General features: G+C 33.4%; 1 protein-coding gene across 1 annotated transcript in view; it reads left to right on the forward strand.

Moving 5' to 3' along the window:
* GRIN2B (glutamate ionotropic receptor NMDA type subunit 2B) overlaps positions 1-25351 on the forward strand; it is a 446579-nt gene that overhangs the window by 316369 nt on the left and 104859 nt on the right. The window lies entirely within an intron of this gene.

The following is a 25351-nucleotide window of genomic DNA, read 5'->3' on the forward strand; positions in this document are numbered from 1 at the left end:
TTTAATCTCTTTTAATGAGCTACAAAGTGAACCAAGTTAGCAGTTGGGTGGAGGGGCTGTGTGCAACACTATAAGGAACAAATAGTCTCATACAGTTGAAAAGGTAATGGTGAATCAATTAACTCATTGGCAGAAAGCTATATTTGATGTACCAATGATAGATCACTCCATACATCTGTAGTTTGCCAAGGTCATTAAAGGGTAGTTAAATGCATCAAGTGAATGGGCAAGTATCTCAAAAATTTCATATCAAATTTTATAGTAGCACTGTTTCATGTGTAAGCAATCAAATAGAATCTGTTACCATACCTCTAGTGCCTAACACTCCCCATTTTCCTTCTTACCTCCCCATACTCAGACATACTTAGCCATTTTTTCTGGAATTTCTTTTGTGAAAGTGTATCAGAGAAAGTTTTCCCCTATTTTACTATCCACATGTTATTTAATACCAATTTCTGCAGCAAGGTTTTTATTCCATCTTTTATAACTCCATTTGAATTTTGCTTTTTGTCTGAAGATTCCAACAGTCCTCGGTTAGTTCTACATGCTTCATTCAATCTCTAGAAGTAGCAACATTTTAAGAGTTCTAGTAGGAAATATATCCATCTGAAAGTGAAAGCATAGTTTTTGTTGCTGTTTTATTTTGTTTGTGGTGGAGAGGGTGGTAATGGAAAGAAGATTTATTTTTAAAAGCAACAAAGAGAAGAATTGGACAGCTATGAGTTAATGTATTTGTGTATATATTTGTATACATATATTTGTGGTTGTAGACATGTGAACCTGTGTGTGTGTGTGTGTGTGTGTGTGTGTGTGTGTGTGTGTCCAGAACAGTGATTTCATCAGTGGGAGGAGCTCCCAGTATAGAAACTTCCTCCTCTAATGCTAATTAGCCACTCCTCTATAAAATGTGTAGTTTTAGAAAATTGCCTAGACTCAAGGTTCGCAAAACTCTGGAATGTAGCCTGAATCTGATTAAAATGTAATTAAGTAATTTTTAACACAATATTTAAAAATACAATAGAACATAATTATACTTAGAAATTTCTAAGTCAATATATGGCCCATAGAAATCCATTTCTATTTGAATTTCATATTACTGCACTAGAGTGCTGAAAGGTTAAGTAATCTGATCATGATTGCATAACTGTTATATGTCTAAGTTGGACCTTGTATCCAGAATTTCCTGACTTCAGGGCTAACCCCACATCTTATATGCCATGATACTTCTCAACATTTTAAAGTTCAGGGGAAAATATAATTAAATTTAATTAGTGACTAAGTTCTTCATTTCATTCAACAAAAATTCTGTTGGTCCAGTCGCTATTTGCTGTATAGTAATGGATTGTTGATGAAAACATAATGGAATCAAGGGAATGAATTGTCTTACTGTTTATTATCTACAGGAAAGGCTAATTATTGTTACAGGTAACATAATGCAAGCTTTCTTTAGGAATACATCATTTAAATTTCACAGAAAAATGAAACAAAACAGAACATGAGTTTTTATGGTATCCCTTAACCATCTGACTAAATCTGTGGAGTCTCTAATCTATTGATTAGAAGTTGTTTTTTTTTCTTTCATCTCATCAGTTCACTGTTAACCTTCAGAATCAGGTCAGAGGAGAGATGACATGCTAAACATTTCAATAAGCAAAGTCCTATTGCAGAAGAAGAAGGAAAAATTCCTAACAAAGGCTGAATCATTAAAACTAATGTTATTGGCTTGATCTACCCATCTCAGGTCCAAAGCTTCTAATCATTCTTTCCTTCACAATCAATAACAATTAATCAGAAAATATTTTTAATACAAAGCATATTATGGAACAGAAGATCTTTGACTTCAAACTTATAATTTATTTAGAGAGATAAGATATATAAATATATACATGTATGTACACACATATACGTGTGTGTGTGTGTGTGTGTGTGTGTGTATGCCACAACAGTAAGAATAGAAGACACTAAATGTAAAGAACCAGAGAAAGGGTATAAATAGAAAAATTAACAACAAAATAGGAGGGTCATTTCTGCTACAACTTGACATAAGGTTTTCCAGAAATCATCACTGTGCAGAATCACAAAAACTACAGGGTTTAAGGGGGAAATGACATTGGGAACAATACTAAAAAATTAATCAGTTTTACATGAAAAAGATAAAAAGATAGGAATAGCACTAGGCACTATAATAGACCATTGAAGTATATACACCAGGCTACATTGGGTTGGCCAGTGAAAAAGCCTAGAGATGAAAGGATATGTGTGACAAACAATGGGAAGACCAATTTGGCTAGACTGTTCAGTTCATAGATTATAAGCAATTGAGAAATGAAAAAAATTAGAAAGGATTTGAGCCCATGTTATGTAGGGCTTTAAAAAGTATTCAGAGGATTTTATATTTTTTCTTATATGTAAAAGGAAGTTACTATAGTTGATATATTTTTTCTTTAACAAAGTATTTAACAAGTGCATACTATGTGCCAATTTACCATGTTAATAACTTGAAATACAGTTAGAAAGGTAAGGACCTTATAGTCTAGTAAAAGAAGAATGTACATATAGGAAGTTCCACCTCTAAGTCAGAGGGGAAGTCCCAGAGGTCCTTAGAGTGGAGAGATAAGGTAAAGATTTTCATACCTCCACTATTTGATTCTGTTGTGTAACAAATTTGGTCTTAAGATCTTTCTTTTTAGGGTTTTTAATAGGTGTATCTGCTGAGGAGTTGGAGGTTACAGCATTTACCCAGGTGGTTGCCAGGTTGTTTCCCTAGAATACGATTATAGAGGCAACCTAGAAACAAGGTCAATGGCATAGGGGGAAATGGGGGGACCTGCTATTCTGGAAACCATGGTAATTACTGTCAGTGATGATAGAGATTTTCATTCTAAGCCATCTCTATCAAGTGAAGGGAGGTGGTAGAGGTAGTTTGACTCATTCGAAGTATGTCGCGCTCTCCCTCTCTATTTCTCTATCATTCTCCATTCTCTCTGTTTCGGTCTCTGACACTCTCTGTCTCTGTTTCTCTCTCTCTGTCTCTGTCTCTGTCTCTGTCTCTGTCTCTGTCTCTGTCTCTCTCTCTCTCTCTCATCTCCCTTCTACTTCAGATTTTTTAGCTTTCTCTTGACATAAGTAATAAAATCTAGCAATCAAATTATTTAAAAACATGGAAAAATACTTTTAAATCATAGAGCACATTACAAATATAGGTAAGGTTTTATTGAAGGTCATGAAAAGTACTCACTTAGAATTTTAGCTTTGTTAAAGAATCTGGAAGGAACATTATCTGTCTCCCAAATTATTTTTTACCATTTTGTTTTTTAATTGATACTTTATTTTATTTTTCCAATTATATGCTTTGTTTTTCAACATTCATCCATTTGTAGATTTGTGTTACATATATTTCTATCACCCTCCCTTTCCATTCCTCTTCACTTGGCAGTGAACAATCTGCTAAATTTGTACATGTATATTTGTATTTAACATATTTATATATTTGTCATTTTGTTTAAGAGGAATTAGGACTAAGGGGAAAGAAAGAAAACCATAAGATAGGAAGGAAAAACATAAGAGAAGTTTTAAAAGAATGAACATAGTATCCATTCAGATTCTGGGAGTTTTTTCCCCCTCTAGATGTGGATGGCATTGTTCATAACAGATCTCCCAGGGTGGTCCTTGATTTTTAAACTGCTGAAAGGAGCCACATCCTTCATAGGTGATCAATTAACAATGTTGTTCTTAAAGTCTCTTAGTTCTGCTCTCTTTCCTCAGCATCAGTTCATGTAATTCTTTCCATGCTTCTCTAAAGTATGACCATTCATTATTTCTTATAGAAGAATAGTACTCCATTCCTATACCATAACTTATTCAGTCATTCCCCAATTGATGTGCATCCCCTCAATTTCCAGTTCTTTGCCACTACTAAAAGAACTGATATAAATATTATTGAACATGTGAGACTTTTCCCATTCCCCCCCTAATTTTATCTTATTTTTTCCCTGGTTACATGCAAAAAACAAATTTTAATGTTAACTTCCAAAACCTTGAGTTCCTAATTCTTCCCCTTCCTCCCATCCCTCTTCCCCTTACTGAGAAAGCAAGTTACTTGATATAGATTAAACATATGTAGTCATGAAAAATATTACTACAATAGTCATGTTGTAAAAGTAAATATAATCCCACCTCAATAAAAGAGAAACATCAAGAAAAATAAAGTGAAATAAAAGCATAATTCAGTCTATATTCAGGGAACATCAGCTTTGCCTTTGGGATGGTTAGTATTCTATATCATCTTGAGCCTTCAGAGTTTCCTTGTATCAGAACATTGATGAGAAAAGGTAGGTCACTCACAGTTGATCAACCTGCAATATTTCTGTTACTTTACTTCTGCTTATGTAAGTTAGTTTTCTACTGAGAGCATCCTATAGATACTTTCCCATAACAGAATAGCATTTAAACTCAATCACATACCACAATTTATTCAGCCATTCCCCTACTGATGGGCATCCCCTCAATCTCCATAATTGTTGAATCATTTCATAGCTCCTCCAACACTGTTCTCATTTTCCCTACATCCCTTCCAACATTTGTCATTTTCTCTTTCTGTCCTATTAGTCAATTTAATAGGAATTAGGTAGTAGCTTAGAATTGTTTCAACTCAGATTACTCCTATCAATAGTGAGTTATGACATTTTTTTAAGAAAATGTTTTAAATTCATTGCATTGAGAAATACATCTGAAACTGATCATTTGTTAATTGGGGAATAATTCTTATATCTATCAAATTGACTAAGTTTTCTATGTTTGAGGAACAAAGTCTTTATCAGAAGAAACTCAATATTTTTTCCCATAGTTGCTATTGCTAACTGTATTTCCTTCCATCCTATTCTCCCCATCCCATTTATTCTATTCTCTCTTTCTTATTCCATCTTTTCCCTCCACAAAAGTGATTTGCATCTGACTACCCCTTCCCAAAAATCTTCCCTCCCATCCATCACCTTCCCCCTCCCCTTGACCCCTTTTCCCATTCCTTTCCTCTCCTACTCCCAATTGAGTGTGTATGTTATTCCCTCTGTAGGTGAATACCGATGAGAGTAAGGCTCACTCACTCTCCCTCACCATCCCTCTCTTCCACTGCACTGAAAAGCTTAAAAGCTTTTTATTGCCTCTTTTATGTGAAATAATTTTCCTTTCCCTTACTCCCAGTACATTCTTTTTTCCGCATTAAGTCCATCTTTTTTAAATATATTATACCTTAAATTCAACTTCCACCTGTGCTTTGTCTATATATATGCTTCTAATTGCCCTAAAAACTAAAAATGTTCATATGAGATATCAGTATCATTTTCCCATGGAGGAATAAAAGCTGTTCTACATCATTAAGAAGCTTATGATTTGCCTTTTCTGTTTACCTTTTTTTTCTGCTTTACTTAAGTTTTGTATTTAAAGACCGAATTTCCAGTTCAGCTCTGGTTGCTTCATCAGGAAAGTTTGAAAGTTGGAAAGTTTCCCTAACAGAGTATGTTCAGTTTTGCTGAGTAGTTGCTTCTTAGTTGTAATACAAACTCATTTGCCTTCCAGAATATTATATTCTAAGCCATATAATCCCTCAATGTAGAAGCTGCTAAAGCTTATGTTTTCCTGATTGTAGTTCCACGATATTTGAATTGTTTCTTTCTTGTACTATTTTCTCCTTGACTTGCGAGTTCTGAAATTTGGCTATAACATTCCTAACAGTTTTCATTTGGGGAACTCTTTCAGGTGGTGGTCAGTGGTTTCTTTCAATTTCTATTTTACCTTCTGCTTCTAGGATATCAGGACAAAATTTCCTGAAAAATTGATCATCTAGGGTCTTATTCTGGTCATGGTTTTCTAGGTAATACAATAATTTTAAAATTGCCTCATCTGAATCTGTTTTACAGATCAGTTATCTTTCCAGGGAGATTTTTTATATTGTCTTCTAGTTTTTCATTCTTTTGATTTTGTTTTATTGTTTCCTGATTTCTCACAAAGCCATCAGCCTCCCTTAGCTCCATTTCATACCTTAAGGAATTATTTTCTATACTGAGTTTTTAAATCTCCTTTTCCATCTGGTCAATTCTGCTTTTTTAAGGCATTCTTCTCCTCATGGTCTTTTTGCATCACCTTTTCCATTTGACCCAAATAGATTTTTAAGATGCTATTTTCTTCAGTATTTTTTGATTCTCCTTCACCAACCTCCTGACTCGGTTTTCATGGTTTTCCTTTATTGCTTTCATTTCTCTTCCCAAATTTTCCTCTACCTTCCTTACTTGATTTTCAAAATCTTTTTTGAGTTCTTCCATGGCCTGAGGCCAATGCATATTTTTCTTGAAGGCTTTAGATGCAGAAGTGTTGATTTTGTTATTTTCTTCTGAGTATGCATTTTGATCTTCTGTATTACCAAATTAATTGTCTATAATCTGATTTTTTTCTTTTGCTGTGGGCTCATTTCCCCAGCCTATGATTTGATAATAACTCTTTCTGAAGATAGGGCTCTGCTTCTAGGGTGGAGGATAATGTACCATCCCAAGTTTTTGAGGGCTTTTGCAACTATTTTCAAAGATACCCCTCAAGGGCATGCACATTCTCAATTCCTCCAAGGTCTAATGAGAGGCTATGACTATGTTCCTGGCCTGTGTTCTGGTCTGTGGTGACCACAAGCACTCCTTTCTGCCATAGAACTGTGAGGAGGGACCCTGCTCTGCTACAGGCAGAGACTGGGACCCTAGAATATGAACTGAAATTGAGTATCATCAAAGCAACAGAGTCCTGCCTCTGTAATAGCAAAAAGAGCACTGCAGTCTACCCCAAACCCCATATAATCATGGAATGAACACTTTGGAAATGCTTGCTGGTGGCTCTGAAGGTCTGATCCTGATCCCCTGGGGCTGGGTCTGTGCTGAGGAATGTGCTGGACTGTGCATACCCTCACTCTGGTAAGGCAGTTTTCCTACGGACCTTCCAAGTTGCCCTTGGTAATCCCTGGGTTGAAAGTTCTGGAAACTGCCATGGATCCAGGAGCCCTGCAGTCTGTTCCTGGTGTAACTTGGGCTGTACTGTGGGTACTTTCTAACAGACCCTTTCTGTGAGTTGTCATGGGCTGGAAAGTTGTTTCACTCAGGTTTTTTGGGGTTCTGCTACTCTAGAATTTGGTTAGAGTCATTATTTAAAGGTATTTGAGGTGGTTTATGTGAGAACTCTGGGGAGTCTCTACCTTTACTCCTCCCATCTTGGCTTTGCCCACAACTTTTCCCATTTTTTATCATTTCTTTTGGATGTAGGCCTAGTACTGGTTTTGCTGGGTCAAAGGATATGATCAGTTTTATGCTCTTTGGGCATAGTTCCATATTGCTCTCCAGAATGGCTGGAGTAGTTCTCAAGTCCACCAGCAGTGCATTGGTATCACAGTTTTCCCACATCCTCTCCAACTTTGTTGATTTTCCTTATTTGTCACGTTAGTCAATCAAGTGTAAGGTGGTAGCTTATAGTTGTCTTAATTTGTATTTCTCTAATCAATAATGATTTGGAGCATTTTTTTCATATGACTGTATATAACTTTAATATTTTTTCATCTGAAAACTTGCCTGTTTATATCCTTTGACCATTTATCAATTGAGAAATGACATGGAATCTTATAAACTTGAATCAATTTTCTATATATTTTAGAAATGAGGCCTTTATCAGAAACACTACCTGTGAAAATTGTTTCCTTGCTTTCTTATTTCCTTTTATCTTGGTTACATTGGTTTCATTAGTGCAAAAACTTTTTAAATTTAATATAACCAAAATCATCCATTTTGTAATTTATAATGTTTTCTATTTTTTTGTTGGTCATAAACTTCTCCCCTTGTCATAGAGCTGACAGAATATCTCTTGATCACTTAATTAGCTTATGATTCTGCCCTTTATGTCTAAATCCTGAATCCATTTTGACCTTATTTTGGCAAAGGACATGAGATGTGGATCTATGCCTATTTTTACCTTCTATTTTCCAGTCCAAATTGCTTTTTATGGTCACAAAAACAGAGGCCCAGACTTTCGCAAGAGCAATCAACCAATTAATAAACACGCAATAAATGCCTACATTGTGCCAGGCACATTGCTAAGTATTGGGGATACAAAAAGAGGAAAAAGCAGAGTTGTCAATAACTACTTAACTTCCTTAATGATGATTCTATCCTTCCAAATGTTGAATAATGAAGGGAAATTCCACACAGAATCTAATTCTCACAAAGGCAAAACTGTTAATTTTTAGCCTATATCCAGAAGAAATCATAAAAAAATGGGACAAGTCCCCAAGTTGGGCATAATCTAACATACACCCTAAATTTAGGAAAATCAAATTTCAAAAGGTTCAGAAGAATGGAAAGTAGAATACATGGTATAATTCTAAAATTCAGTTATGGCATTCAGACTAAAAGGGATGGAAAATTCTCAAGAAAAAAAATTTGAAATAACAAAGAAAAACTTCAATATGAAGAAAAAAGAAGTGTTCTGAAGAAAATAAATGAGTAATCAATTATTTTAAAGGTTCCTATAGAAGTTGAATATAAAGGCTACTATGAGGATTGCTATTAGTTTAGTATGGACCTGTAAAAAATAATAATAGTTATAATAAAGGTCATGTGGTTTGAGTTTAGATAACCTCTAGGTAAATCCTTTAATTTTATAGTTGAAGAAATTCAGACCAGAAAAGGTAAATGATTTCCTCAAGATCATCAGATAGTAGTAGAAGCAGCAAGATTTAAACCCATATTCTTATGGTTCAATTCAATATTACCCCACTGTACCATACACAATAAATCAAGGATTAGGAGGAATTGAAGCCAACCAAAAGGGCTGTTTCATAGCCATAGTGGGGAAAGACAGAGAATCAAATAAGAAATACACAGATTGTTGTAGATGAGATAATAATGACAAACAATAGGGAAAAAGGAAATGCTGCTCACCTCCTATTTTGCTTTTTGTTCCTCTGCCAAGGAAAAAGACCATGTCACAAAACAAAAATTCCACAGATGGAATTGAAAGCAAGGATCAGTAAATGAAATTAAGTCCACTAGGTCAAGATGAAACACATCCTTGGCAGGGAAAGAGCTCCTGGGTGTGAATATTAAACCACAGATAGTGATACTTGAAAATGTTGGATAATGGGATATGTACAGCAGGACTGAATAAGGTTAAATTTATATTTCTGTTTGTTCTTCTACCTGCCCACCATTAGATTATGAGAGCCTTGAGTATATGTTGCCTTCGAGGATACAAAAAGCAGTAAATATATTCAAATAAAAATAGAAAATAATTAAGTGAAGGAATTAGAATTAAGAGAGATGTTTAATGTCAACTTGTCAAGAGTCTCTAGTGAAATACTGTCCCTGGCTCTTTCCTCTGTCAGGTAGGTAGAGGAGCTCTGAACATAGTATCATTTTGTCAATAACAAAATGATAAGCCTGGGGATAGCAAATATCATATTTGCCAGTGACACAATTTGAATATCTAATGATCATATTGACAAGATACCAAAAATATTAACAGGTTATTACACTGAGCTAAAACCAAAAAGATAAAATTCAGTAGATATAGTTTATGTAGTCTTCCACCTGGACTTAAACAGCTACATGATTAGACAACCAATTGTCTAAAGAAGATCTAGACAGTTGTAGTGAGCTTCAAAACCAGTATGAATCAGCAGTGTAAGGCAATGAATTGCATTAAAAGAGATTAACCTTCAAGGGTTAAGGAAGGGGTAGTTCTATATTGTGCTCTGATTAGACAACATCTTAAGTACCAAGTTGATACCATGTTCATCTCTGGGTACTATTTAGTAAGAACGTTAAGTTAGAGAGAACAGTAAAGGAGGGCTAAAAGGATGGTAAAAATGTGCAAGTCTACTACAAATTAGGGTGATACCCTGGAGAAGAGAAGGCTCAGAGGGAACATAATTTTTAATATCTGGAACAGGAGAGGATTTGATCTATTTACCTTAGAGGACAGATTTAGTAGCAAGTAATAAGTGCCACTAAGATCTATGTTTAGGCTAAGTGCCAGAAAGACTTCCTGATAATTAGAGTTATATAAAAGCAGAATGGTCTATCTGTGGAGAAAGTGAGCTACTCCTTATTGGAGACCATATAGCAAAGGCTGATTGGATTAATCTCTTGACAGATATATTATAACAGGGATTCATTATTCAGTGTGTGTGTGTGTGTGTCCTAGACTAGATGGCTTTAATACTTCCTCTAAAGTTAAGTTCTTCTTTAGGAATCACAGAGAAAAATGAGAAAGGAAGAAAACCATTCTAAGTCTATTTTTCCTGACTTAAAACCCAACATAAAATATAGATGTGTTTATTCTCAGCAGTTATGTCAAAAAAACCCACATCTTTAGGTTAATGATGGCAATCTGTATACACTTTAAAAACTCAATAACATACCAAACATGATACATTGAGGCAAAATGGGGAGAGTTTTTTAAAATTATTATTTATTTATCTTTTCATCCATATGCATATATATATATATATATATATATATATATATATATATATATATATATATATATTTTAAGTTACAACATCCCTTCCACCCTCCCCTTTTTGGTGAACAGTCAGGTTAGCATTTACATAATATTTTTGATAAACATATTTACAGATCAGTCATTTTTTGTATGAGAAATTAGGATTAAGAGAAAGAGATGTATAAGAGATAATTTTTATAAAGTATTCATTAGATTCCGAAGGTATTTTTTTTTTGGTTGTTTTGTTTCCTCTAGATGGGGATAACATTGTCCATAACTGGTCTAATATCGTTGTCCTAATTGTTTGAACCTCTGAGAGGTGCTGCTTCTATCAAGGTTGATCATCTCACAATGATCATCTTCACTCAGCATCAGATCCTATAACTCATTCCATCCTTCTCTAGAGTCCAACTATTTATGGTTTTTATAGAACAATTTTCCATAGTATTCATGTACCATAACTTGTTTAGCCATTTCCAATTCTTTGCCATTACAAAAAGAGCTGCTATGAATATTCTGGAACATGTGGGACTTTTCCCTTTTTTTATGATTTCTTCTGGTTATAGACATAGAATTGGAATTGTTGGGCCAAAGGAGTTGAACATTTTTATTGCTCTTTGGGCATAGTTCCATATTGCTCTCTAGAATGGTTGGATCCATTCACAACTCCACCAGCAATGCATCAATGTCCCAATACTCCTGCTACCTCTCCAACATTGTTCATTTTCCCTTTTTTCTCATCTTGATCAATCTGATAGGTGTGACATGATAATTCATTGTTGTTTTAATTTGCATTTCTGTAATCAGTAGTGATTTGGGATATTTTTATATGAATATATATATATATGTATACATATATATGTATATATATACATCTTTAATTTCTTCATTTGAAAACTGTCTATTCACAACCTTTAATTTTGAATACTGTCTATTCATATCCTTTGAAAGCGAGGTCTTAAAGATATGAGACAAAGGAAATAGAAGACAGGCATAGATGGAAGAAATGATAATAAAGATACTCAATGTAAAGACAGATATCCTTGTTCATAAAACCTGTCATTGGAAGTATTACATACATTTCTTTAACTCTTTATAATTCCACATAGAGGAACTTTCAGTCATTAATTCTGATAATTCATTAATGAAACATTTAATGAAAATTTTCTTTGTGATTTTTTTCAGTGACTAATTCAATCCATTTCTCTGTGTCTAACTTAATACCTAAATTTCAGAAATAAAACAAGAACCTTTAGGTTTATTCCTATCAATCCTTTCCAGACTCTTTCTTCCCATCCTTTTCCGGATTGTACTTCTGGGTCTTCAGAGTTTCTATTTTTTAGAATTTATATATTAAGATATGTTAAACTTTCCTTGAATCTCAGGAAAGTAAGAAATCAGGGAATTAGAGGGTGAAGATATTAGAGGATGAAGAAAAAGATAAAGTTGATGCTCTTTTCTGAGTCTTGTAAAGTCTTAAATGGAGAGGGGAGCAGGATAAGGGTATGTGCAGCAAAAAATGAAATTGTCATCATAAGGTAATAAAATGGAAGGCAGAAGTGTAGGGGTGGGGGTGGAGAAGAATGTGGTCAAAACAGTCTGATATCCAGAAGAATAGGCAGGAATTATTTTATTTTGATGTAAAGAGTAGAAAGTCTACTCATTAATTCTATATCTTACATAATTTATTTTTGTTTTATACTGCTGTTGTTCAGAATTCTTGCCAAATATGTTTAAGAAAATGATCTTTTTATGTCATGTAAAAGATTTATAGTTTCTACGTGTAAATGGCTTTTGAAAGGAACTACTTGGTCAAGTAGACAGGAGTAGAATATGGTTGTGTGAATTTCTGGGAGATGTATTCCTATCCAGTCTGTGTCTTTCTTTCAGCACTGGGATGAACTGATTTTATATGGGATTCTTAGCTAGGTATGCCTGAGGATGAATTAGTAGTTGTACAGTGTTAGGCTGTACCAGGTGCTTTTTGAACTGAACTGAGAACTGAGTTATAGAATCCTATGACTACAACCTAAGCTCCAGGTGCAGTAGACCATGTACCCTTGTAACACTGAGGTTGACTCCTCTTTGATAGACATAGGAGCAATGGTAGGGACAGTACCTCTCAATCCACAGATCCTGCTTCCATTCCAGTCCTCATAGCCATCATCTGGGGAAGCAACTCCTATGGAGAAGGGGCCATTCCCATCACCTATTCCATATGGAGCAGACAAGTGAGCTTAGCAAAAGCAGCTGGACACCCTGAGGGAAAGAGAGGAGGCAATATATGCCTTGCAAGTCAAATTGCCACACCCCTTTGACCCCCATGTCTCCTCACACCATGTTGGACATAACCCAAGAAACAAAGAAGCAAAAAGTTCTTCCTGCCCAGGGTCCACAGCCATCATCCTGAGAAACAGTCCCTATGGAGATATAACCTGGTCACTTCTCCTGAAGGTGCTGTGGCCACATCTACTGAAAAACCTAGAAAAAAGAAATTTCTTGCCACTTAAATACTTTGCTCTGTCAAACAGTTCAAATCATAAATGCTTATCACTTTTTACCGGTGAAAATAACATCAAAAGAGACATATTTACATCTGATTACTCATCTGACTCATCTGACTTAAAACTTCTCATATTTCTTGTCTCCATTAGAATGCGAGGTCCTCCAGATCAAAGACTGTCTTACTTTTCTATTTGGATGTCCATCATTTAGCACAGTTTTGCATAATAAATTTTCCTTCCTTCCTTCCTTCCTTCCTTCCTTCCTTCCTTCCTTCCTTCCTTCCTTCCTTCCTTCCTACCTGCCGTCCTTCCATCCTTCCATCCTTCTGTCCTTCCATCCTTCTGTCCTTCTGTCCTTCCTTCCTCCCTTTTAACAGTCAGAATGGGACAAATGGAGACATTATTTATAATGTAGGTGCCAGACTAACTTTGATAGATTCAGTAACTGATCAGCATCATAACCAAATTCTAGTGCCTTCTTGATGAAACATGATGACTGATATAGAGGCATTGGATTAAAAATGCAGATTGAAATTTTTTTGTATAACCAGTGTAGGAAATTTGCTTGGTTTATACATGTTTGTAAGAGGCATTATATTTTCCTTGCTTTTTCAAAGTGAAAAGGAGAGGTGGATATTCATAAAAAAAAGAAAAATAAATAAAGTTAAAAGAACCAGATAACATCACTTTAATTTGTTAAAAATTAAAAACAACATATTTCTTTATATTAATAAGATTTTGCCAATGGCAAAATATGTATGTTTGGTTACAGGAATCCAATATTCTATATCATAAATCCTCTTACTCCAACCTTTATTTCAAACAATTTGAGCTTAGAATTAGCAATAAAAAACAGTGATCAGCTGATAACATAGAGACTTTTATTTGGCTCTCTTCATTCATTTGGAAGCATTTTATGTTTTTCTTTTCTACAGTTGTCAAAGCATGTCACAGTTACCTCATCCTGAGCCATAGAAGTTCTGTAGTACAGTAGAGATCCCATTTATCTAGCAGAACTTTATCAAACAAATCATTTAGAGATAATATATTCACAAAATATGCCTCTGAATACTAATACAGCTGAAAAACAAGATCACCCCAGGTACCACTAGAGCACAACTTTTTTAATTAATATTTTTATTTTTTTGTCTTTCCAACAACCTGTAATGGTTGTTTTCACCAATCATTTTTGCAAGGTTTTGAGTTTTATATTTTTCTTCCCTTTCCCCTCCTCCCGACAGAAAGTAATCTAATATAGGTTCTATTTGTGAAATTATGCTAAACATAGACCCATATTAATCATGTTGTGAAAGAAGAATCAAATCCAAATGGAAGAAAAAAACAGACATTAGAAAGAAAAAACAACATACTACTTAAGATAAATTAAAAATTTAAGATAGCAAACTTTAGTCTGAATTTAAGCTACACAGTTCCCTCAATAGATATGAATGGTGTTTTCCAGTCCATCATAGTTGAACACCACCTAATGTTGTTGTTACTGTGCATAATGTTCTGGTTCTGCTCACTTCACTTAGCATCAGTTCATGTAGGTCTTTCCAGGCTTTTCTGAAGTCCCATCCCTCATTCTTTTTAATAGAACAATAGTGTTCTATCACATTCATACTACAACTTGTTAAGTCATTCCTCAATTGATGGGTATCCCCTCAACTTCCAACTTCCTATCACCACGAAAAGGGTTGCTATAACTATTTTTGTACATGTGGGTTTTTTTATCTTTTTTTTTGGTGATCTCATTGGGATACTGATCCAGTAATGTCATTGCTGGATCAAAGGTACGCCTAGTTTTATTGTCTTTTGGGGATAATTCTAAATCAGAGTGCAATCTTTTGATTAAAAGTTATTTGTAAATTAAAGTTACCAATTTAATGAGTTTGAATATTTGGTTTTCTCCTCTAATTCTTTATAGATTTCAAAAGATAGAATAGGAATATGGAATGTATAGAAAGAAGGGATAGTTGTTCATTGAAATTGCTACTCTGAGAAGCAAGAGAGGAGACAGAAAGATAGAAATGTTTGTTTTTTTTCACATTTCAAAATACAGTAACATTTTATTTAAAAATGTAAAAATCATTCTTAACTTGGGGGCAAGTGTGAGGGGATAACTGAGACCAGCTATACTTTGTCAAACCATTTAAGGTTATTTAGTTCAAGGTTAAACAATGCTCCAAACATCAATATGACTGGGTCATCCAAATAAAAAAAATCAAATTAAAGTTAGTATGCTCTAAGAAATCAGAAAATTGTCTATATTTTAGAGAATTTAAAATAGGGAGTTTTAAGTTTTCCAGAAAGATTAAATGACTTATTTTTTCCATTGATGGAGAGAGGGAAGTAGTTATCTGAGCTGATGGCAGATTGTAAAATCTCTTCTTCTTCTTCTTCTTCTTCTTCTTCTTCTTCTTCTTCTTCTTCTCTGCCTGAAAGGTATGGAAACTAATTCCAAAGCTTATTCTGTTCTTTAAAGTTTTATAATTTCTTTCTAAGTAGCTTTAATCTCTTTTGCCAGTTAGTTAAACCTGATTGATCTCATTTTCTTGCAAATTGCCTGTTGTTTTATTTGTAAACACTAAGGCAGAAGCAGTTGGAACAGTGTTTGTATGCAGAGATATAAAAAGAAGGGGGCTAAGGAGAACTCAAATATTATTCCTCAAAAGTGCTAGTTTTTCCCTTGTCTGGATACTGGACCAAACTGAGAGAGAATCTTATGGTTATGATTTGTTGACTTTGTATAAACTCTCAAAAGGGCAAAATCCAAGGTTTTCTTTCTGTCTATCATGATAAAATGAATAAAACCAATTTAACTTTTTTGTTTTCTGAGACAAGACTGGGTTGTTGGGACATGTGGCCTTGATCCTCACATCCTCCCCTCACACTTGCAAAGAAAGTACAAAGAGCAGATAGAGTTCAGGGTGATAAGAAGTGGGAATTGTCCAGGGGGAGGAAGAAAGCTATGACTGGGTCTGACCTTCTACTCCCACATTCTGAAATTTATCCCTGAGAATCAGATGAGGGACTTCTGACCTTAAGCCTATACCCAGACAAGAATAGCATGCTAAAAAAGCATAAGAATAATGAGAATTTACTTCTTGTACTCACTCAACAAACATTAATTGTCTTCTCTGAGCAAGGTGCAAGAGAAAAATCTAGGAAAACAATACAATGTTCTGATAGTCTGTCCTCAAGTAATTAACTTGAGTTAAACCTGTCATTCAAATAGTAATTTTCTTTCAATACTAAGTGATTTGTCTTTTATATTGTTGTTAATAAATTTCTTCTTTTATTTCATATAGGTTACTTTAAACATAAAATAATATAATAGGTAAAATGACAAGAATACTGAACAGAACATAAGGTTTACTGAAAAACAATCACAGAGTATTAGAAATATAAGAGATCTTGTATGTTATTTAGTGTAAAAGTATAATTGTATAGATGAAAGAAAACCTTGGAAATGCAATACTTTTATCAAGGACACATGGCTGTTTTATGCCTTAACTACTTGGTTTTCAGGTCTCTTTCTTAGTTTTTTTTTTATATTACAGAATGTATATTTATATAATTTAATACCAAGCATAGTGAAATTTTTAATCTAACTTTATTTCTTAAAAATAATATTTTTGAGAGTTGTTGCAATATAGTGAATTGAGAATCAGCTTCAGAAAAAAAGAAAGTTTGGGAAAAATCTATGTTCAAGTTTTGATTCTAAAGAATCCTGGTTATATGACTCTGAACCAGTTAGTTAGGCATTCAGTTCTCTTAAAACTGTATGTTGCAGAAAAGGTACAGATCTTTATTGATAGAGGGAATTTCCTAATAGGAAAGGTCTTATACCAATAAAAAATAATGCATCCACAGACTTCATATACTCTAATTGATATTTTTAAAGAAAGTCTGAGAGTTGACCTTTGATTATTTGATTATTCAATCAAATCTATGAAAATACAAATTTTGGTAATTTATATATAGTAATTTATAGAAAACAAATCTGTTCTAAAGATCACAAATTTATGAAAAAATGTTACATTAAGAACTTACCTGTGTGATTTATTATAATACATAAAGTGTGTTTATGTGTATTTACTATAATACATAAAGATTTTAAAGTGATATTTCTTGGAATTCATCCATTTTCCCATTGTCATTTAAATTTCTTATAAATGACTTATCTGTTGCATACTCATGAAATTCATAGGAACACTTAACTTACAAGAGGTGGTTAAATTTGAGTGATACTCCATTCTCACAACATGATCTACTCTTCTGGTCCTATGTCTCCTTGATAAGGTCCTCTATGTGAGTTCTACTACATAATCTTTCAAAGTTGGTTTTTTTATTGTTTAATAATTAGTGAATTGTTCTTCTGATTCTTTTTACTTCACTCTTCATTAGCTCACAAAAGTCTTCCTAGGTTTCTCTGAATCCATTCTTTTCATTATATCTTATGGTATAATAGTATTACTTTACATTCATGTAAAATAATTTGTTCCGCAATTCACTCAATCAATACATATTTACTATATACATACTACATTGTGTTATCTATCACTGGACATATAAAAAGAGGCAAATGATAGTCCTTAACTTTAAGGAGCTCACAATCTAATGAGGGAGAAAACAAACAAATATATAAAACTAGGATAACTAGGAAATGATTGAAGGAAGGAAGTAGAATTAAAAGAAATTGGACAAGATTTTCTTTAGAAGATAGGTTTTAGTTGAGATTTGTTAACTCTTGATTTTAGATAGAAACATCACTTTAAGAAAAGTTCTAGTTTCCATTCTCTTTTGGTCAATTTACAACTTCAGTGTTTCAGAGACAGTCTACAGCATCCGTAATTTGCAACTATTATAGTATCCCTTAAAGAATAATAATAAGTTTTTGCTTCAGGAATGGATTTAGGGTCATTAAAAAGTATTGCACAATTTCCTGACATAATCTACCTGATCTTCTTCTCATAGTAAGTTCTAATTCATTGCATATGAATAAGGTTCTGTCTTAAATGTATGTACAGATCAATCAGTTTTTTGAGTTATCCATCCAATTGTATATCATAATTTTCTTTATTGTTTTTTGAATTTTACAACCCCCCCATCTTGCTTCTCTCTCCTCATCCCTCACAGAAGGCAGTCTGATAGTCTTTACATTGTTTCCATGCTATACATTGATCAAAATTGAATATGTTGAGAGAGAAATCATATCCTTAAGGAAAAAAAAATAAAACATAAGAGATAGCAAAATCACATAATAAGATAACTTTTTTTAAAAAAAAATTAAAGGTAATGGTCTTTGTTCTTTGTTTAAACTCTACAATTCTTTCTTTGGATACAGATGGTATTCTCCATCACAGATACCTTAAAATTGTCCCTGATTGTTGCACTGATGAAATGAGCAAGTCCATTAAGGTTGATCATCACCCCCATGTTTCTGTTAGGGTATATAGTGTTCTGGTTCTGCTCCTCTCTCAGCATAAGTTCATGCAAATCCTTCCAGGCTTCCCTGAGTTCCCATCCCTACTGGTTTCTAATAGAACAATAGTGTTCCATAACATACAAATACTGCGATTTGTTCAGCCAGTCCCCAATTGATGGACATTTACTCAATTTCCAAATCTTTGCTACCACAAACAGGGCTGCTCTGAATATTTTTGTACAAGTGATGTTTTTACCCTTTTCATGTATATATCATAATTTGATAGCAGGATTTATCTACTTTTTTCCTTTATGGGTAATTAGGCTGAAAACTTTTGGGTAATTATGGATTTCATTTAAAGGGCTCTCCCATGTTTCATGGCTTGAAGCAGTCAGCACCATGTCATTTGCAAACAGGAACATCTGAAGAACCTAACTAAGAAATTCTTCCTTGTGCTGAGGATTGCTTATGACCTAGAAAAATACCTTTCATAAGCATGTATTTCACTTTATTCTTCACTTGATTTTAATCATCAAAAGACTGTCAGTTTTTTCATCTTTTAAAAAAGTATGTCTTACTTAAAATATATACTGAAGATAGTTTATTGGAAGAGAATTATTAAGGCAGTATTTTGCTCTGCTGCATCAATTTCATCTCATATCTGACTATTATATGGTGGTACTAGCCATTAACCCTATTCTACAGTAAGCCTTTCTCAACTCCTCTTGATTCTACTGCCTTCCTTCTGTTAATTATTTCCTTTTTATCCTGGAAATTTGTAAATATTTGTTTGCATAGTTTCTCCCATCATGATGAAAACTTCTAGGAGGCAGGGACAGCTTTTGTCTCTTTTTGCATCCCCCAGTGCTAGCACCTCGTGTGATACATAGTAAGCAATTAATAAGTATTGATTGATTGATTTAAATGAAACAAGGAACAGGAGCTAAAAGAACCATACTCACAGTGAAAGTTCTTTTTACTCCACTTAAGGAGTAGAAAGGCTATGGTTTTCAGAGAATGGAGGATCTTTTATCACACTCTTGGTCATTCTGCTAATTTGGGGAGAATAGTTTATGTGTATCTATCTAATCACTTATGTCTGAATCCAAATAAATTTTTCTTAATCCTGAATTTATTATGTTTCCATATTCCTAGTTCCATAATCTTGAAAGAATAGATTTTCTTCCCATAAGAATAGACAGAATATGCTTGGTTATGTATAATGTTTTATATCCTTGACCAGGAATCAATGAAATAATAAATGGCAGCAGGTAGGAACTCACTAATCAGGGAAACACCTGCTGAGGCAGAGACATCTTCAGAGTGAAGAGACTAGAAAGAAAGGCAGTAGTGGAGAGGACAGAGGATAGAGGTGGATTATGGAGCCAAAGGTGCAATTGATGCAATTAACAATTACTGCCATGAACATATATATATATATATATATATATATATATATATATATATATATATATATATATATATCTGTATGTATATAGATGTAATAGTATGAATTCATAAAATGAAGAAAAGGATTAGAAAGCAGAATGATATAGCCTTTAAATATTTAATGAAAAAACTAAATTTCAGAGAGAAATTAAATAGCAAATTTATACTTGAATACTTCAAGATGACCATGTCCAATCTAGACAAATCTAACAAATGAATCAACAAACAAAAACAAAGTAAAAAGGTATGGACCTGGTTAGAATTTTAATTAAAAAAAATCACAAAGTCCAAAAGAAGAATTCCATATACAAACTGATATATAAAATGGGGATTATACATTTAATGGACAATTTCTATTAGATATAACTTGCATTTTAAATGGTATATAACACCTTTGATATCTTACTTTCAATGCTGTCTTGCTTGACTGCATTTTCTTCTGAACTTTCTCCTGCTCTCTTTTGTGCTCTTAAAATTTTAATAAACTTTTCTTTTTTTCTTTATTTGCAATATAATTGCTAACTATGCTTTCCACCTCTAAGCTTCACAATTAAATTTTTTAAACAGGCAAAAGACAAACCTTGTAATAGAGGAGTAAAGCACAGCTTGCAATCATATATGATGATCTTAAAATAAGCATCATAAAGCAAAACAAATCTCTAAAATGGATGTTCCCATCTACACCTGAAATCTATCACCCCTAAGTCTGGTAGTAGGTAACATGCTTCATCAGTTTATATATGAGACCTTTTCATTTTTCAAAATTGTTCAAAAAAGCCCAGATTTTGCCTTAAAATTTTCTCCTCTGTTTTTTCTCATTTCACTCCACATTAGTTCATATGTTTTCTTAGCTTTCTCTGAAACTGTTTCATAACTTTTATGGTATAATAATACTCTATTCCATAAATATGCCCCATTTTAATTCAACAATTCCTCAGTTATTGCACATTATTTGTATTTGTATTAAATTTGTAAGGAAATGCTATAAAATATTTTTGTGTGTATAGGTACATATATAGTTCATCACTTTGAGGTATAAGCCTAGTAGTATTGCTGCTCATTCAAAAAGTATACACAGTAAATTTGTTTTTAGATATAATTTCAAAAAATTTTCCAGAATGGTTAGTTGAATTCATAGCTCAACCAGCAGTATAACAATGATTCTGTTTTCTCAAAGTCCTTCTAATAATTGTCATTTTACTTTGAAGATATAGCTAAAGCAGCAAATGAAAAATGTACATCTTGAAAAGTATTTTTGAAATACAGGAGAAAAAAAGGGCAAAACAATTAATTGGACATGCAACTTAAAGTGTTAGAAATAATTTCAAGCACAAAAATAGATATTTCAAAAATTCAAAGAAGTAAAAAAAAATACTTAAATCCCTATAAACCTGATAAACAATTAGATAATGATTATTTTTTGGAAGAGGAACTAAAAAAGTAGACATTATTTAATAGATTATTTTTCAGATAAAAGAAAACCAAATTACCATACCTCTGAATAAGGAAAAGAATTCAAAATTAACGAAGAAGAAAAAGGGAACTCTTTAGAAACTATTAGCTGAGGCAGCTAGATGGCACACTGGATAGAGCACTGGTCCTGGAGTCAGGAGGACCTGAGTTCAAATTGGATCTCAGACACATAAAACTTGCTTAAATATATTGCCCATGTGATATTGGGCAAGTTACTTAACCCCATTATCTTGCAATTTTTAAAAAAAGAATCTACTGTGCTTAGTTGTAGGACTACAAAACTAGTTTAATTGAAATGGATAAATATTTGCACAAATACAGAAATTTAAACAGAACAAGAAATAGAGAATTTAAGTAAAGCAGTCCCAGAAAAAGTAATTGGCCATTCTGTAAAGAAAGTCCTGAAGAAAAATAATCCCAGATCCAGACAGATCAACAAGTTGTTTATAATTATAGAATAAAAAGGTATATCACCAAATTTTTTCTATCAGTCAATCAACAAGAATATATTATGTGCCAGACACTGTACTAAACATTGGCTATACAAATAAAAGCCAAAACAGTACTTACCCTCTAGGAGTCTTCATTCTAATGGAGGAAGTAACATGTAAATAAATATTTTAATTAATGTATGACATATATACTTTCTGTAAAGTAAAAACAAAGGATCTAGAAACTGGGGATACTGGATTGGTGAGTCTCTTTCAGAAAGTGGTACTTGGGCTTAAAGGAAGTCAGGAGTACATAGAGATATAATTGAAGAGAGAAAACATCCCAGGTATGAAGGGCAAACCAGTGCAAAGAGACAGATACGGGAACTAGAGAACTACGTGAAAAGATGTTCAAGTAGGTTGATATGGCTAGATCATAGTTTGAAATGACATAATGTTCAAGAAATAGAAATGAGTTGTAAAAGAATATGAATAACAAATGGACTCATAATCTATATGTAAGGTAAAAGAGATTTTTTGGGGGGGTAATTTGTTCAGAATTATGGTTTAAAAGCAATTACTTTGGCCACTGAGTAGAACATAGATAATATTCTCTACTAGACTTGAGGGGAGCAATTAAAAGACTATTACAATACTTAATAAGTTGCTGAAGAGTGGTAGCTGCCATGAATAGAGAATATCTATATGTATCCATCTATCTATCTATCTATCTATCTATCTATCTATCTATCTATCTATCTATCTAGTTATCTAGCTATCCTCTATCTATCTATCTATCTATCTATCTATCTATCTATCTATCTATCTATCTATATCTATATATGTTTGAGATGTTTCAGAGATGGAAATGATTAGCTATGGTAGGTAGATATGTGGAATAAGTGAGAGTGAGGAACTAAGAATTTCAAAAAAATTCAGCTCCTGGTATGCCCTAATTGGTAAGAAGTAGGGAGAGTAGGAAAGTAAAAAGAGGGGAGGGTTTTGGGGGAAAGATGAGTTCTGTTTCGACATGTTGAATTTGAGGTATCTACAGAACATCCAGTTCAACATATCCACTAGGCAGTTGGATTCAGGAGAAAGACTAAAGGTGAATAGGTAGATCTGCATCAACATGATTATTGAATCCAGGATTAGATGATACAGTGAGATATTTGGTGCAACAAAAGAAGAGGGCTTAGTATAGAACCTTGAAGAAAATTTACAATCAGCAAAAATGACCTACATGAATATATACCAAAGGAGACTGAGAGCTATCATACAAGTCAGAAAAGAACTAAGAGAAAATATTTGCCATAAAAACCCGGGAAGTAAAAGTTATCAACAACATTAAATACAATAGAAATTGATAAGGATGACAATTGAGAAAAGAATTAAATTAATCAATTTAGGTTTGGCGAGGACTGAATTAAAGTTGGATTGCCCATGCTATTCCAACAAATCTTTAAAGTTTGGATCTGATTTATTAATGATTAATAAACCTCATGAAGAACTGGAAGAAAGGATTTCTATCTCAGAACTGCACAACAATCCCTCAAGGAATAGGAAAACTAAGTCTAAAAAGTGAGTAGAAATTAGCTTCTCAACCCAACTGATATACTAGCCATATTTAGAGTCTGTAAGGCTCTGAGTCTATAGGCTAAAAGAGTTGAGGGCTCCAAGGGAAAGACCCAGGATGGTCTGAAGGCATCAGAATGATGATCTTGGAAGGCCCGGGAACAGAATTTTGGGCAGCATGGTGCCACATCCTTTAGATCAGTCCACTTTGCCTGAGACACCAGAAAAACTTGAATATTCAAACTTTAAACTTAAAAAATTCAGTTAAAACTAACTCTGTGAGTTAAATAAGTCAGTCCTAGAATGCAGAAAACTTGAGGGGGAAAATGGTTCATATTCCTACCCACCACAAGCACAGTAGTGAGCAGACCTTGTACCTGGCACAAAACCCCTGTTCAGGAATAAAATGATGGGTAGATGATTAAACCAAAGAAAATACCAACCAGTATCCATAATTATTGGAAGTCTAACATCCCCACAGAAGGAATAAGTAACTACCAACTAAAAACAGAGACTCAAGAACAAACAAAAAAGACCCAACCCAAACCATAAATTTTCCCTAAAAAATTTCATGAATTCTTGGGAGAAATAAAAAAGGATGGTGGTGATGGGGTTGAAATATAAACTCTTAAGGAAATTATTGGGAGAAAAATAAATAGCTTAAAATAAAAAGTGGTAAATCTTATTCAAGAAATGGACACCCTGAAAACTAAACCAAATGGAAAGCAATGTATCCATAAGATATCTATAAATACTGGAACAAAAACCAAAAGATTAAAAAAAGTAGAAAATGAAGATATTTTATATCAAAATCAACTGACCCAGAAAACAGGTCAAGAAGTGATTGTTTAAGAATTAATAGTCTCTCTGAAAACTAGAACTTTAAAAAGCCTGAACATTATATTTCAAAAAAGAAATCATTAATTTCTATTAGATGTTATTCACATCTATTAAAATTAGAAAACAAAATAAAGATAGAATTCCTATCCTGAATGAAAAATTACTAGGAAATTTATATTCAAAATTCAGAAATCCTCCCTTGATGAAAAAAATACAAGAATACAGAAGGAAGCAGTCCAAGTATCAAGGAACTACAATCAAGATACCTACAATGAAGAACTACAATCAAGACCTGTCAGCTTTCAGTAACATATAAAAGATCTTGTAATATATTAATCTAGGTGGAGTCAAAATGATGGAATAGTGAAAAGCAGTACAATGAGCCCTTAAAACTCATAAAAAAACAGATCTAGAAAATGCACCAGAATTCTTATGGTGAAAATCCAATGAAATAGTCACCATGAGTCATTTTTCTAACACAAGCTATCATAAGGAGGAAGAGAGATCTATGGATACTAAGGATTGGGTTTGGCCAGAAGGCATGAAGTACTCCAATGCACAGAGAGTACCTATGCATTAGGGCTGTAAAAAGCCTAGACTTATAACAGGATCTGCAGACCTATATTGAGGCATTTCGACAGGGATAGGCAGCAGCTGACAACTTTCTAACCTTCTAGCCAGTTCGGGTTCAATGAGAAGCCAAAGATTCCATTAGACAACATGCAACATTAAAACAAAGTGAAACTTTTTTAAAAAAATTGAAGATATAAGCTAATTCATTGGAAAAAACAGCTTATCTTCCAAGAGAGTAAATTTAAGAATCTTTGTACTACCTAATCATGACAAAAACAAGAAATATCTTTAAAGAAAACTGCTAGATTTCTTAGAACAGGCGTTATCTTACTTCTATTTTTATATGGCCTGTGGTCTAAGAATGGTTTTTAAACTTAATAAAATTTTGTTTAAACACATAAAAAAATTATTAATCTATGAGCTCTATAATCCTGTCTTAGAATCAGAGGATCAAATGGAAATAGAAAGAATCCATCAGTCATCTCCTACAAGAAACCCCCAATTAAAAAGCTCCAGATACATCATAAGCAAAATTCAGAGTTTCCAGG

The sequence above is a fragment of the Macrotis lagotis genome, chromosome 7 (assembly GCF_037893015.1).
Source record: "Macrotis lagotis isolate mMagLag1 chromosome 7, bilby.v1.9.chrom.fasta, whole genome shotgun sequence".
Lineage (NCBI taxonomy): Eukaryota > Metazoa > Chordata > Mammalia > Peramelemorphia > Peramelidae > Macrotis > Macrotis lagotis.